This window comes from Balaenoptera physalus (genome assembly GCF_965194825.1).
Source record: "Balaenoptera physalus genome assembly, chromosome: 3".
NCBI classification, from domain to species: Eukaryota; Metazoa; Chordata; class Mammalia; order Artiodactyla; family Balaenopteridae; genus Balaenoptera; species Balaenoptera physalus.
The window spans coordinates 7,081,632-7,093,162 of record NC_138890.1 but is presented as its reverse complement, the minus strand read 5'-3'; positions in this window follow the sequence as shown (position 1 = coordinate 7,093,162).

Genomic DNA, 11,531 nt, shown 5'->3' with positions numbered 1-11,531 from the left:
TTATAATAATGTGTTTATTACATAATGATATTCCTTAGCAAGCTTAAAGAAAAGATTAAAAAAATGTTCTAATGTTTTCTACTTGAACCCCAAAGTTTTGTTTGTGGGGTCTATGCACCCCTCCCTGGGGTGCATGTAAACAGTTCATGGTTCTTTGTGCTGAGTGGTGGGATTTCAGGCAGGGAAGGGGCGGTATAGGCAGCAGAGAGGACCTGGGATTTTATCCTGAGGGAAGTGGGGAGGCGTGGAGGGGCTCTCCCAGTATAGTTGCCAATTACTACTTACCCAGTGGAGGGGGAGGTCACAGCTACGTCCCACCCCTTGGTCAGGGTGGGCACAGAGCAGGCAGGAAACAGGTGGGAGTCTGATCCAGCCCCCATACAACTCAGGTCTGCTAGATTCTCATCCTAATGGCCACCACAGTGAGAGCTTACTCTGTGCCAGGCACTGTTCCACTGTGGACCCAGCATCAAAGAAAGCAAAGATCCCTGCCCACATAAAGCTAGCATTCTAGTGGGGGAGACAGACAAGAAACACATATGTAATAGGATAGGAGAGAATACATGCCGGGATGAAAAATGAACTGGGGCAGGGGGATGGGTAAAGGGAGTTTAGGGAAGCCTGCAGGAAGTAACATCTGAGTGGAGACCTGAAGGATGTGGGAGAAGAGAGTTCCAGGTAGAGGTGGGAGCCTGGGACTCTTGTTACCAGGTGTTGTAGTTCTCTATTGCTGCATAACATATTATCCCCAAATGTAATGGCTTAAAACAATAAACACTTATCAGTTCATATAGTTTTTGTGGGTCAGGAATCCACGAATGGCTTTACTGAGCTTTCTGGCTCAGGGTTTCCATAAGGTTGTAGTCAAGATGTTGACTGGGGCTGCAGCCAGCTGAAAGTTTGACTGGGGCTGGAGGATCTTGCTTCTGTGATGGCTCACTCACGTGACTGGCAGGTGGGTGCCGATTGTTGGCAGGATGCCTCAATTCCTCCCTACTTGGGCTGCTTGAGCTTGATACTCCCAACCTGGCAGCTGGCCTCCGCAGAGGAAGCAACCCAAGAGAAGGAAAGCCAGGTGGAAATTGTATACTTTCGAGACCTCACCTTGAAAGTCACGTAGCATCACTTCTGCCGCCACATCCTGTGCGTTAAAATTGAGTCCCTAGATCCAGACCATGTTTAGGGAGAGGGGAATAAAGACCCTGCCCTCTCTCCCCTCCTCCCCTCCCATCTCCTGCTGGAGCCTCTCACTGGCTGCACCAGCAGGCAAGGAAGGTAAGGGAGCCAGTCATGAAGTTAGCCTGTCAGGGCACAGAGCAGGCGGAGAAGGGTGAGAGTCAATTCAGAAGGACAAATAAAGATACAACCTGAGTATTGAATTTTGGCATTTGTAGATGATCAGAAAAACAGATTCCCAGCGAACGCATGGGGGCGCTACCTACCCACCAACAGTTCTGTTTGAGCTTTGTGGCCATCTTGGTCTGTCTGTCTGGCCAGATGTAGCTTGGCTGTACAGTGAGTGGTGTGAACATTTCTGCATTTTATCCTTTGTCTTTATAAAAAGGTGTGGAAAGGGAGAAAATGGATGTGCTGATAACAGTGATAAGAAGTGTAGCCTCTGACACTTTAGTATAATTGAGTCAAAGATGGAGCCCATTTGATCCATCCATTCATTAATTTGACAGACATGCATCAGGTGCCTCCTATCCGGCAGGCGTGGTGTCTGGCACCATTTCTGCCCTTCCGGAGTCATGGTCTTAATGGGAAAGAGAAACATGAAGCGGATGATATCACAAGTAGTTATTTAATTATATTTATGATATGTACCAAAAAAGAGAAATTGAGAGATCCATGAGAAAGGATAACACATGGGACCCTGAACTGGGTAGGGTGGTCAGGGAGGGCTTCATGGAGGAGGTGCCTCTTGAACTGAATTTTTTTTTTTTTTACCGCTCCACGTGGCTTGAAGGATCTTAGTTCCCTGACCAGGGATTGAACTGTGGGTCAGGGCAGGAAAGCTCTGAGTGCTAAACACCGGACCTTCAGAGAAATCCCGATGAACTGAACTCTTAACACTTTCTAAAACACTGTGTCAAGTGTTTTGAACTATGTATCTCATTTGATCCTCATAGCAATCCTATAAGGGGGGTAATATTATTACAAAAGGGAAGACAGGTTCAAGAACCTGCTCAAGGGGGGCCCTCCAAAGGATGAATAGGAACTAACTAGGTGAAGAGGTGCAGGGTAGAAAGAGCAGCAAGTGCAAAGGCCCTGAGGTGGGAAGGGGCAGGGTCTATTGCAGAAATCTATAGGCCACCATGGCTCCGGCTTAGCGAGTAGGGGGGGAGAGTGGAGGGAGGGGAAGCTCATGCCCAAAGCAGCAAATCCTGACCTTCAGTTGAACCTTTTGAGGCGTATGCTGGGTGACCATAGGTTTAATTGTGGAGGAAATGGACCCGACTGGAGCATGTGTGTACTTTTTGCAACCTAGTCAATTTCCCCCTCAGTTTAATTAATTAATTAATTAATTAATTAATTAATTAATTAGACCATGCTGCGTGGCATGCAGGATCTTAGTTTCCTGACTAGGGATAGAACCCGTGCCACCTACAGTGGAAGCGAGGAGTCTTAACCACTGGACCGCCAGGGAAGTCCCCCCTCAGTTTAACCAAATGAAGAAATTTGGGGATGCCCAGAATTGGAGATGTTGGGAAATGGGAAATCTCCAAACTGTTGGTTGGAAAGGGCATCCCTTGGTAGAACCTTTGGAGAGGGCAACTCGGCAACACCTACTAAAGCATTGTGTGCTATTTTTTTTTAATAACAAAATATTTTTATTAATTAGCTCTCAGACATGCCTCTCCAAACTTTTTTCCCACATTTTATGTCTATGTACTCTTTTTTTTTTTTTTTTTTTAATTTTTATTTATTTATTTATTTTTAATTTATGGCTATGTTGGGTCCTCGTTTCTGTGCGAGGGCTTTCACTAGTTGCGGCAAGTGGGGGTCACTCTTCATCGCCGTGCGCGGGCCTCCCACTGCCGTGGCCTCTCTTGTTGCGGAGCACAGGCTCCAGACACGCAGGCTCAGTAATTGTGGCTCACGGGCCCAGCCGCTCCGCGGCATGTGGGATCCTCCCAGACCAGGGCTCGAACCCGTGTTCCCTGCATTAGCAGGCAGACTCCCAACCACTGCGCCACCAGGGAAGCCCCTATGTACTCTTTTTTTATATACATTTATTTATTTATATTTTTTATTTTTGGCTGCGTTGGGTCTTTGTTGCTGCGCGCGGGATTTCTCTAGTTGCGGTGAGCGGGGGCTACTCTTCGTTGCGGTGCGCAGGCTTCTCACTGCGGTGGCTTCTCTTGTTGAGGAGCACGGGCTCTAGGTGCGCGGGCTTCAGTAGTTGTGGCACGTGGGCTCAGTAGTTGTGGCGCACGGGCTTAGTTGCTCCGTGGCATGTGGGATCTTCCCAGACCAGGGCTTGAACCCGTGTCCCCTGCATTGGCAGGCGGATTCTTAATCACTGCGCCACCAGGGAAGTCCTATGGCTACGTACTCTTTAATTGACTCGTCATATGACAATGATTTGTAATATTTTCTATAGAGAGAATACAAAGATAATTTATCTTTTCTCTAGCATGGTTGATCCGTATTTGTTTTTTATTATTAATAACAGAAAAAATTTTTTCATCCTCGTAGTTCATTATTCCTGTGTGTGTGCACGCGCGCATGAAATTTCAGAAGATTGTGTGCTATTTTAATTGTCTCTTTCAACTTCCGTATTCTGATGCTTTGACAGCTGGGGCCTCGCTGACCCTTCCTGGGCACACACACAAACCATTTGTGTGCATTTCTGCATGTGGATCTCCACACCACCTCTACTTTCCACATGACATATTTCTCTAGCAATCGAATTTTTGGGTTTTTTTTTTGCAACAAGCATCCATAACTTTTGTAATGAGAACCAAGAAAATACACAATAAGACAAATCCAATTACTTTTTAAAACAACATGTACGAAACCCTGGATATCTATCTTTGACAATGACACCTAAGAGGTGAGAAGTAATTTGGGATTTCATAATTTGTGCAGTCCTTAGTAAACAGAATGTCCTTTACAGCACAGAAATCTATTGTTCAAGTTTTGCGAAGTCACATTCAAACACGTTTCCAAGAATGCATTATGTGCAAAAGTTGGGTAGCTTGTTTGGGACTCTGCTCAAATGAATTTGGTGAGTGGAGAAATTGCAGCGGCTAAAAGAGGCTGAGTGTATCCAGGGGCCAGCTGGGCGCCAGGCTCTCTGTGGGGTGTCCTCCAGGCTTTAGGCTATCAAGTCATCCCTCAGCCTTCTGGGTAGGTGCCAGTGTCCCTTTTTCAGATGAAGAATCTGAATTTCAGAACAATTAAGCAAATCATGCAGGCACCTGGCTTATAGGTGGCACAGTCAGGACTTGAACTCAGGCCAGCTGACCGCAATGCTCCTTCCAGCTGGAATTGACGATGAGACGTATAGAGGTCAAGAGGGCACATGTTGGAACCAGACAGTCTGGATTTGAGTCCATTCCTAGCTCTTTGAGCAATTTCTTTGCCTTTCTGGGCCTCAGTTTCCCCATCTCTGAAATGGGAATAGAGTTATTGTGAAGGTTCCGTAAGTTAATATAGATAAACCATTTAGAACTGGGCTGTCTGAAAGGGTAGCCACTGGTCACATGTGGCATTTGAGCTCTTGAAACGTGGTGGGTCCTAATCCAGATGTGCCATCAGTGTCAAATGCACGCTGGATTTTGAAGATTTATGTGAAATAACACATCATTGACTTTTTGTACTGACTTCATGTTGAAATGGTATTTTGGATATACTGGGCTAAATAAAATTATTATAATTAATTTCACTAGTTTTGTTTTGCCTTTTTAATGTGACGACTAGAAAATTCAGTATTACATATGTGGCTTGCATTATATTCTTATGGGATTTAGAGGATGCAAAACATAGTAACCCTCCAAGAAGCATGTAGCTATTTTTATGACCATACCACCTTGGTTATGTTGCTTTGCCTAAGGCATTAACTGTGGGAAAACAGTTCTCTGCTCCAGCCCTGGGCCTGGTGGCCCCGTGTCTGCTCCTGGCAGCAGAAATACCCACAGTTAATTATTGATCCCACATTCTGGAGAGTTCGCAGGGAAAGTATCGGGAAAGTTCATGAGGTACCCTTAGCTCTGGGAGCTGGCCAGGTGACTTCATCTCTTTATATTTCACATTTTGAAATTTCAAATTTGTGGATAGCCCCCCTAAAAAACAGGACACTGCCTTTTTTTTTTTTCTGATTGCAAAAATTGTGTGCTTGTTCTTAAAAAAAAAAAGTTAAACATTAAGAAATATTTGATTTAGAAAGAGGAAGTCTTTATATACATAGGAAAATAAAATCTTAAGTTATAGTTTTGCTGTGGCCATAGAGGTGTCCATAAACTGCAGGAAAGAGGACACAGGGTGTGCAAGCAAACCATGGACAGTTCTGGTTCCTTGCGGGGGAGGGGGAGATTTGGACGGGGCATCACATTTTCTTTCCCATATGCCTGCCTTTTGGGGAATGTTTTTGCTAGGTCTTCATGTATGATTAAAAACAACAACAACAACAACAAAAATAATAAAGGAAGGGATGGTAACTCCTCATTGCCCTGCTCCTAGGATAAGCCTCATTAAATCTGATGTATTGGATTGGCCAAAAACTTTCTTCAGGTTTTTCCATAACATCTTACGGAAAAACCCGAATGAACTTTTTGGCTAACCCAATATATTCTTCCACATCTTTTTCCTTTGAGCTACTTATTTTTCTATCTGACTTCATGATGGTGAGATTTGAAGAAAAACAGTAACTTAAAAACATCCAGATTTCTAAACAGAGTTCAGAATCAAAAGAGAAACTTTGTTGCCAGGTACTCAAGGAAGATATGCAGCTTTGGGTGCCTTCCGTTTCTCATTTAGGAAATGGGAAGAAAACAGTCCTCATCTCCTAGAGTTGCTGGGAAAAGAAAGGCATTCATGTGTGTGAAGTGCTTAGATCAGAGCCTGCAGTAATAGGTACTCAATAAATGTTTGTTTCGACTTTGTTACAAGATGCAGGTTCAAACTGATACCGACCAGTGGTCTTGGCCTTCCCCAATCAATAGAAATTGACTAGAGGCCAGACAAAAAATTCAGGCAAGGCTTTACTGGGGCCCCTGCTGCAGCAGCGGGGAGCGAGAACAAGCAAGGTTCCCTTGCTTGCTCGCTCCCTGAAGAGGGGGAAGCTTGTTCTTATATGCAGTGAGGGTAGGGGTGTGTCCAAGGGTCGAGCTGGAGGGGTGGCTTAGGTGTTTTGCCCACCCCTCTGGCGGTGTTGTGTGCAGGGGGCATGCTCAGTACCGTGCTTTTGCTCCCAATGTCCTGTTTTTGGTCCAGGCTCTTCAGAGGTGGCAGTTGAGTTTTTTTAGTCTTTTGTATCTTTTTGTCCATAATTTGCCCCAACTGCTCATGCACGCAGTTATTTTTCGTCCCATATAGCTTCTTTGTATTTTGTTGCTCGAGGTTTGTCCAGATGCAAGTACTGCAGCAAAGGGTCCCAGGTCCCAGCCCATCTCAAGACCAGAGTCCCAAGATACCTCTCTGCCCATGGCTGACCCCACTTAAGCCCTTTGTTGGCTCATCTGTAAAATGGGATCATAGCACTCATGCCTATTGTAGGATTAAGTGAGAGAATGAGACACAGAATATACCTACTCTGCCTTCAAGGATACCCCAGGGGCACCAGTAAAAAATAAGCAATCATAACGTTCCCTATAGATGTCCAGGTTGGGGGAGGAGGGAGCATGTGGGCAGTATTCCAGAAGGAGGTGGATGTGTGGCACGAGAAGATATTGGTCCTGAGGTTGGGTGGGGAAGGGAGGAAGAGCTGAACTAGGAGTTCTCAAACTCTCCAGAGCGTCAGGACCTCACTGGGGACTTATTAAAAGGCAACTTTCCAGCGTCCACCCCAGACCTATTAGAGGTGCCCAGGCAGTGAGAAGACACTGGTTCTTGTCTATTCAATAAATGCTGAGTGCCTGGCATTGCTCTAGGAGCAAGGAAAACAGACACAAATTCCTTTCCTGCAAGGAGCTGACATTGTAATGGCCGAGAGAGTCATGTGAAGGTTTATTGATAGTGGCTGCAAGACAATGGAGACAGTGGCGGGTATGTAGAGAGCAAGAAGGAAACTATGATTATCATTCTTTTTTTGGCCGTGCCGCGTGGCTTGCGGGATTCTAGTTCCCCGACCAGGGATTGAACCCAGGCCTTCAGCAGTGAAAGTGCGGAGTCCCAACCACTGGACCACTGGTTATTATTCTTTTTTTAAATTTTTTAAAATTTTTATTTGATTTTATTTATTTATTTTTTAATTTTTTAAATAATGAAACTCTCTAGGAGTTAAGCCAACATTTTATTTATTTATTTATTTTTGGCTGTGTTGGGTCTTCGTTTCTGTGCGAGGGCTTTCTCTAGTTGCGGCAAGTGGGGCCACTCTTCATCGCAGTGCGCGGGCCTTTCACCGTCGTGGCCTCTCTTGTTGCGGGGCACAGGCTCCAGTCGCGCAGGCTCAGTAGTTGTGGCTTACGGGCCCAGTTGCTCCGTGGCATATGGGATCCTCCCAGACCAGGGCGCGAACCCACGTCCCCTGCATTGGCAGGCAGACTCTCAACCACTGCGCCACCAGGGAAGCCCTGGTTATTATTCTTAAGACATGTCTCATTTTTGTCTCCTACCATATCTAGAGAAGCAAGATGCATGACAACATGACCAAGCACTCAAGATCTGGAGTGAGACAGTCCTGGGATCAAATCCTCCCTTCTTTACCTACTCATTATGGGCCATTGGGTGACCGCTGTAACTTGGCCATGCTTGAGCAGGACAGTGAAATCGGGTCTCTGATGAGAGTAAGGAGTGAGATAGGTTCATCGAGAGGCCTTAAACAACCCAGAGATGTTGGACAGGACCCAGGTGGTGGCACACTCTTTTCCAAATGTAGCCACTGTATTAGCTATCCAGCGCTGCGTAACAAGTTGTCCGCACATTTAATGGCTGAAACAACAAACCTCTATTATCTTGTGGTTTCCTTGGGTCAGGAATCTGGGCATCACTTAACAAAGTGCCTTTGCATCAAGGTTTCTCACAAGGTGGCAATCATGATGTTTGCTGGGACTGTCATCATCTCAAAGTTTGATTTGGTTGAATTTAGGTCTACCATTTTATCATTATTATTATTTGGCTGTGCTGAGCAGCATATAGGATCTTAGTGCCCCAACCAGACATCGAACCCAGGCCCTGGCATTGAAGGCGCTGAGTCCTAGCCACTGGACCGCCAGGGAATTCCCTACCATTTTATTGTTTATTTCTGTTGGTCTCCTTTGTTTCTTTATTCTTCTCTATTTTTTTTTCTCTCCTGCCTTCTTTTGGATTACAGGCATACCTCGGAGATATTACAGGTTTGGTTCAGGATCACTGCAATAAAGCAAATATCACAATAAAGTGAGTCACATGAATTTTTTCATTTCCCAGTGCATATAAAAGCTATGCTTAGGACTTCCCTGGTGGTGCAGTGGTTAAGAATCCGCCTGCCAATGCAGGGGACACAGATTCGAGCCCTGGTCTGGGAAGATCCCACATGCCGCGGAGCAACTTAAGCCCGTGAGCCACAACTACTGAGCCCGCGTGCCACAACTACTGAAGCCCGCACGCCTAGAGCCCATGCTCCGCAACAAGAGAAGCCACAGCAATGAGAAGACCACGCACTGCAACAAAGAGTAGCCCCCGCTCGCCGTAACTAGAGAAAGCCCGGGTGCAACAACGAAGACCCAAAGCAGCCAAAATAAATAAATAAATAAATTTATTTAAAAAAACAACAACAACAAGCCAGAGCCTCCCTGACATCTTTCCTTTCATCCTTTCTACTTTCCTTCCTTCCTTCCTCCCTCCCTCCATCACTCTCTTCCTTTTTTTTTTTAAAATTTATTTATTTATTATTTATTTTTGGCTACGTTGGGTCTTTGTTGCTGTGTGCGGGCTTTCTCTAGTTGTGGTGAGCAGGGGCTACTCTTCATTGCAGTGCACGGGATTCTCATTGCGGTGGCTTCTCTTGTTGCAGAGCACGGGCTCTAGGCACGCGGGCTTCAGTAGTTGTGGTGTGCAGGCTCAGTAGTTGTGGAGCACGGGCTTAGTTGCTCCGCGGCATGTGGGATCTTCCCAGACCAGGGCTCGAACCTGTGTCCCCTGCATTGGCAGGCGGATTCTTAACCACTGTGCCACCAGAGTAGTCCCTCTTCCTTTCTCTTTATCTCTCTCTCTCCCTTTATCCCTCCCACTTTTCCTTCTCTCTCACTGTCTTTCATTCTTTTATTTATTCAGTCCTTCATTCAGCAAAATGAACACCTACTATGTGCCAGGCCCTCACTGAGCTGCTGCAATTATATCTGTGACCAAGACAGATAGCCTCCCTGCTCTCCTGGGGCTCCCAGTCCAGTAGGGGAGACAGACAGCAAAGATGTAAGTAAAGAATCTAATTTATCATTATGCACTGTGACGTTTCCTCGGAAGGAAAAAATCAGGTTGCAGAGAGAGATAACTTCAGGGGAAGGATGCAATTTCATCTAGCGAGGGTGCTTGGACAAGGCCTCTCAGATGGGAGACTTGAAGGGTGAGGAGAAAGCAGTCATGGGAAAAGTGTTTTGGGCAGAAGGAACAGCTTATGCAAAGGCCCAGAGGCAAGAAAGAGCTTGGAGTTTCTGGGAACCATGAAAGACGGCCTGTGTGCTGGAGTGGAGTGAGTGGGGAGTTGGGGGACTTGGGGTCAGGGAGGTTGACGGGGCCACATTGCAGGGCCTTGAGTGCTGCAGTGTCAGAGCAGTGGGAACCTGGGAGGGTTCTGAGCAGGGGTTGCTGTGGTCTGATTTTCTTCTCTGATTGTCGTGTGAATTCCAGCAGCTTTACTCCCTCCCCAAGGCCTCTTGTCTGGCTCATTGATAATTAGGCCAGTGAAGGTTTATTGAATAATTACTATGTGCTGGGTACTCACAAGAACTCTCTGAGGGAAGTAATGTTAGAGGTGAGGAAACCGAAGCACAGGAGGTGAGTAAATGGGCTAATGTCACACAGCCAGGAAGAGGTGGAGGCAGAGTTAGAATTCAGGCAGCTGCTGCCATGCTATCCTGTGGCCCCAAACCCCACCTCCTCTTCAGGTTTCTTGCCATCAACTCAGTTTCTGCCCGTCAGTCAACTGGGCCTTTCCACTTCAGAGCTGGTCAATTCCTCTCCTGCTCAAACACCTTCCATGGCTCCCCACTGCCCTTGATAATGACCAAGCCCTCTAGCCTGGTGTTCAAAACCCATCTTTCTTTTTCTCCCTCTCACCTTCAGCCCGTCCTTGACATCCCGAGTTCAAGCCATCCTGGATGCCTGGCAGTCCCTCCAGCACTCCCTCAACCCCCATGGGCTGCTGCCTTGGAGTGGCAGTCCCCCGCTCCCACTCCAGGCCACATTGATGAAACTCATTCATCCTCCCCTGCCCCCTGTCTCCTTTCTCCAGTTGCCTGGGGTTCCCGGTCAAAGCTTACATCAGGACCAACTGCAGAGTGGGTGCTACATTCATTCATTCATTCACTCATTCATTCAACAATCATTCCTTGAGCACCTACTATATACCAGCCCCTGCTATAGGAACTGGGAGTACCGCAGTGAACAAGACAGACATGGCCCCTGGTCTTAAAGAGCTGATATTGTGGGGCAGGAGAAATACCCAATTAACTAACAATCAAACCAATAAATATCACATACAATATATTTTTAAGTGTTACTGAGAATGATGGGAGGAGGTCTGTTTTTAGGTATGTTATAAAGCAAGTATCTTAAAAAAAATTTTTTTTTTAAATTTTATTTTTGGTTGCGTCAGGTCTTCGTTGCGGCACGCAGGATCTTCGTTGCAGCATGCAAGCTCTTTGTTGCGGCACGCGGGTTTCTCTCTAGTTGTGGCGTGCGGGTTTTTCTCTCTCTAGTTGTGGCTCGCGGGCTCCAGAGCATGTGGGCTCTGCAGTTTGCGGCTCACGGGCTCTCTAGTTGAGGCACATGGGCTTACTTGCCCCGCGGCATGTGGGATCTTAGTTCCCCACCGACCAGGGATTGGACCCACATCCCCTGCATTGGAAGGCGGATTCTTTACCACTGGACCATCAGGGAAGTCCCCAAAGCAAGTATCTTTGAGGAAATGACATTAAAACAGAGTCCAAATAAGGGAAGTGTTCAATCCATAAAGACATCTGGAGGAAGGTGTACCTGGTGGAGGAGACAGTGTGTGCAAAGGCCCTGAGGTGGGAATCAACTCAGGTGTTGGAAGGACACAAAGAAGGCCAGTGTGATTGGAATGGAGTAGGAGTGAGAGGGAGGATGCAGGTCCAAGCAATGTCAGGGCAGGTTCTGCAGAGCCCCTGCTGAATGCTGAGGCAGGAACACATGTCTGGAGTTTG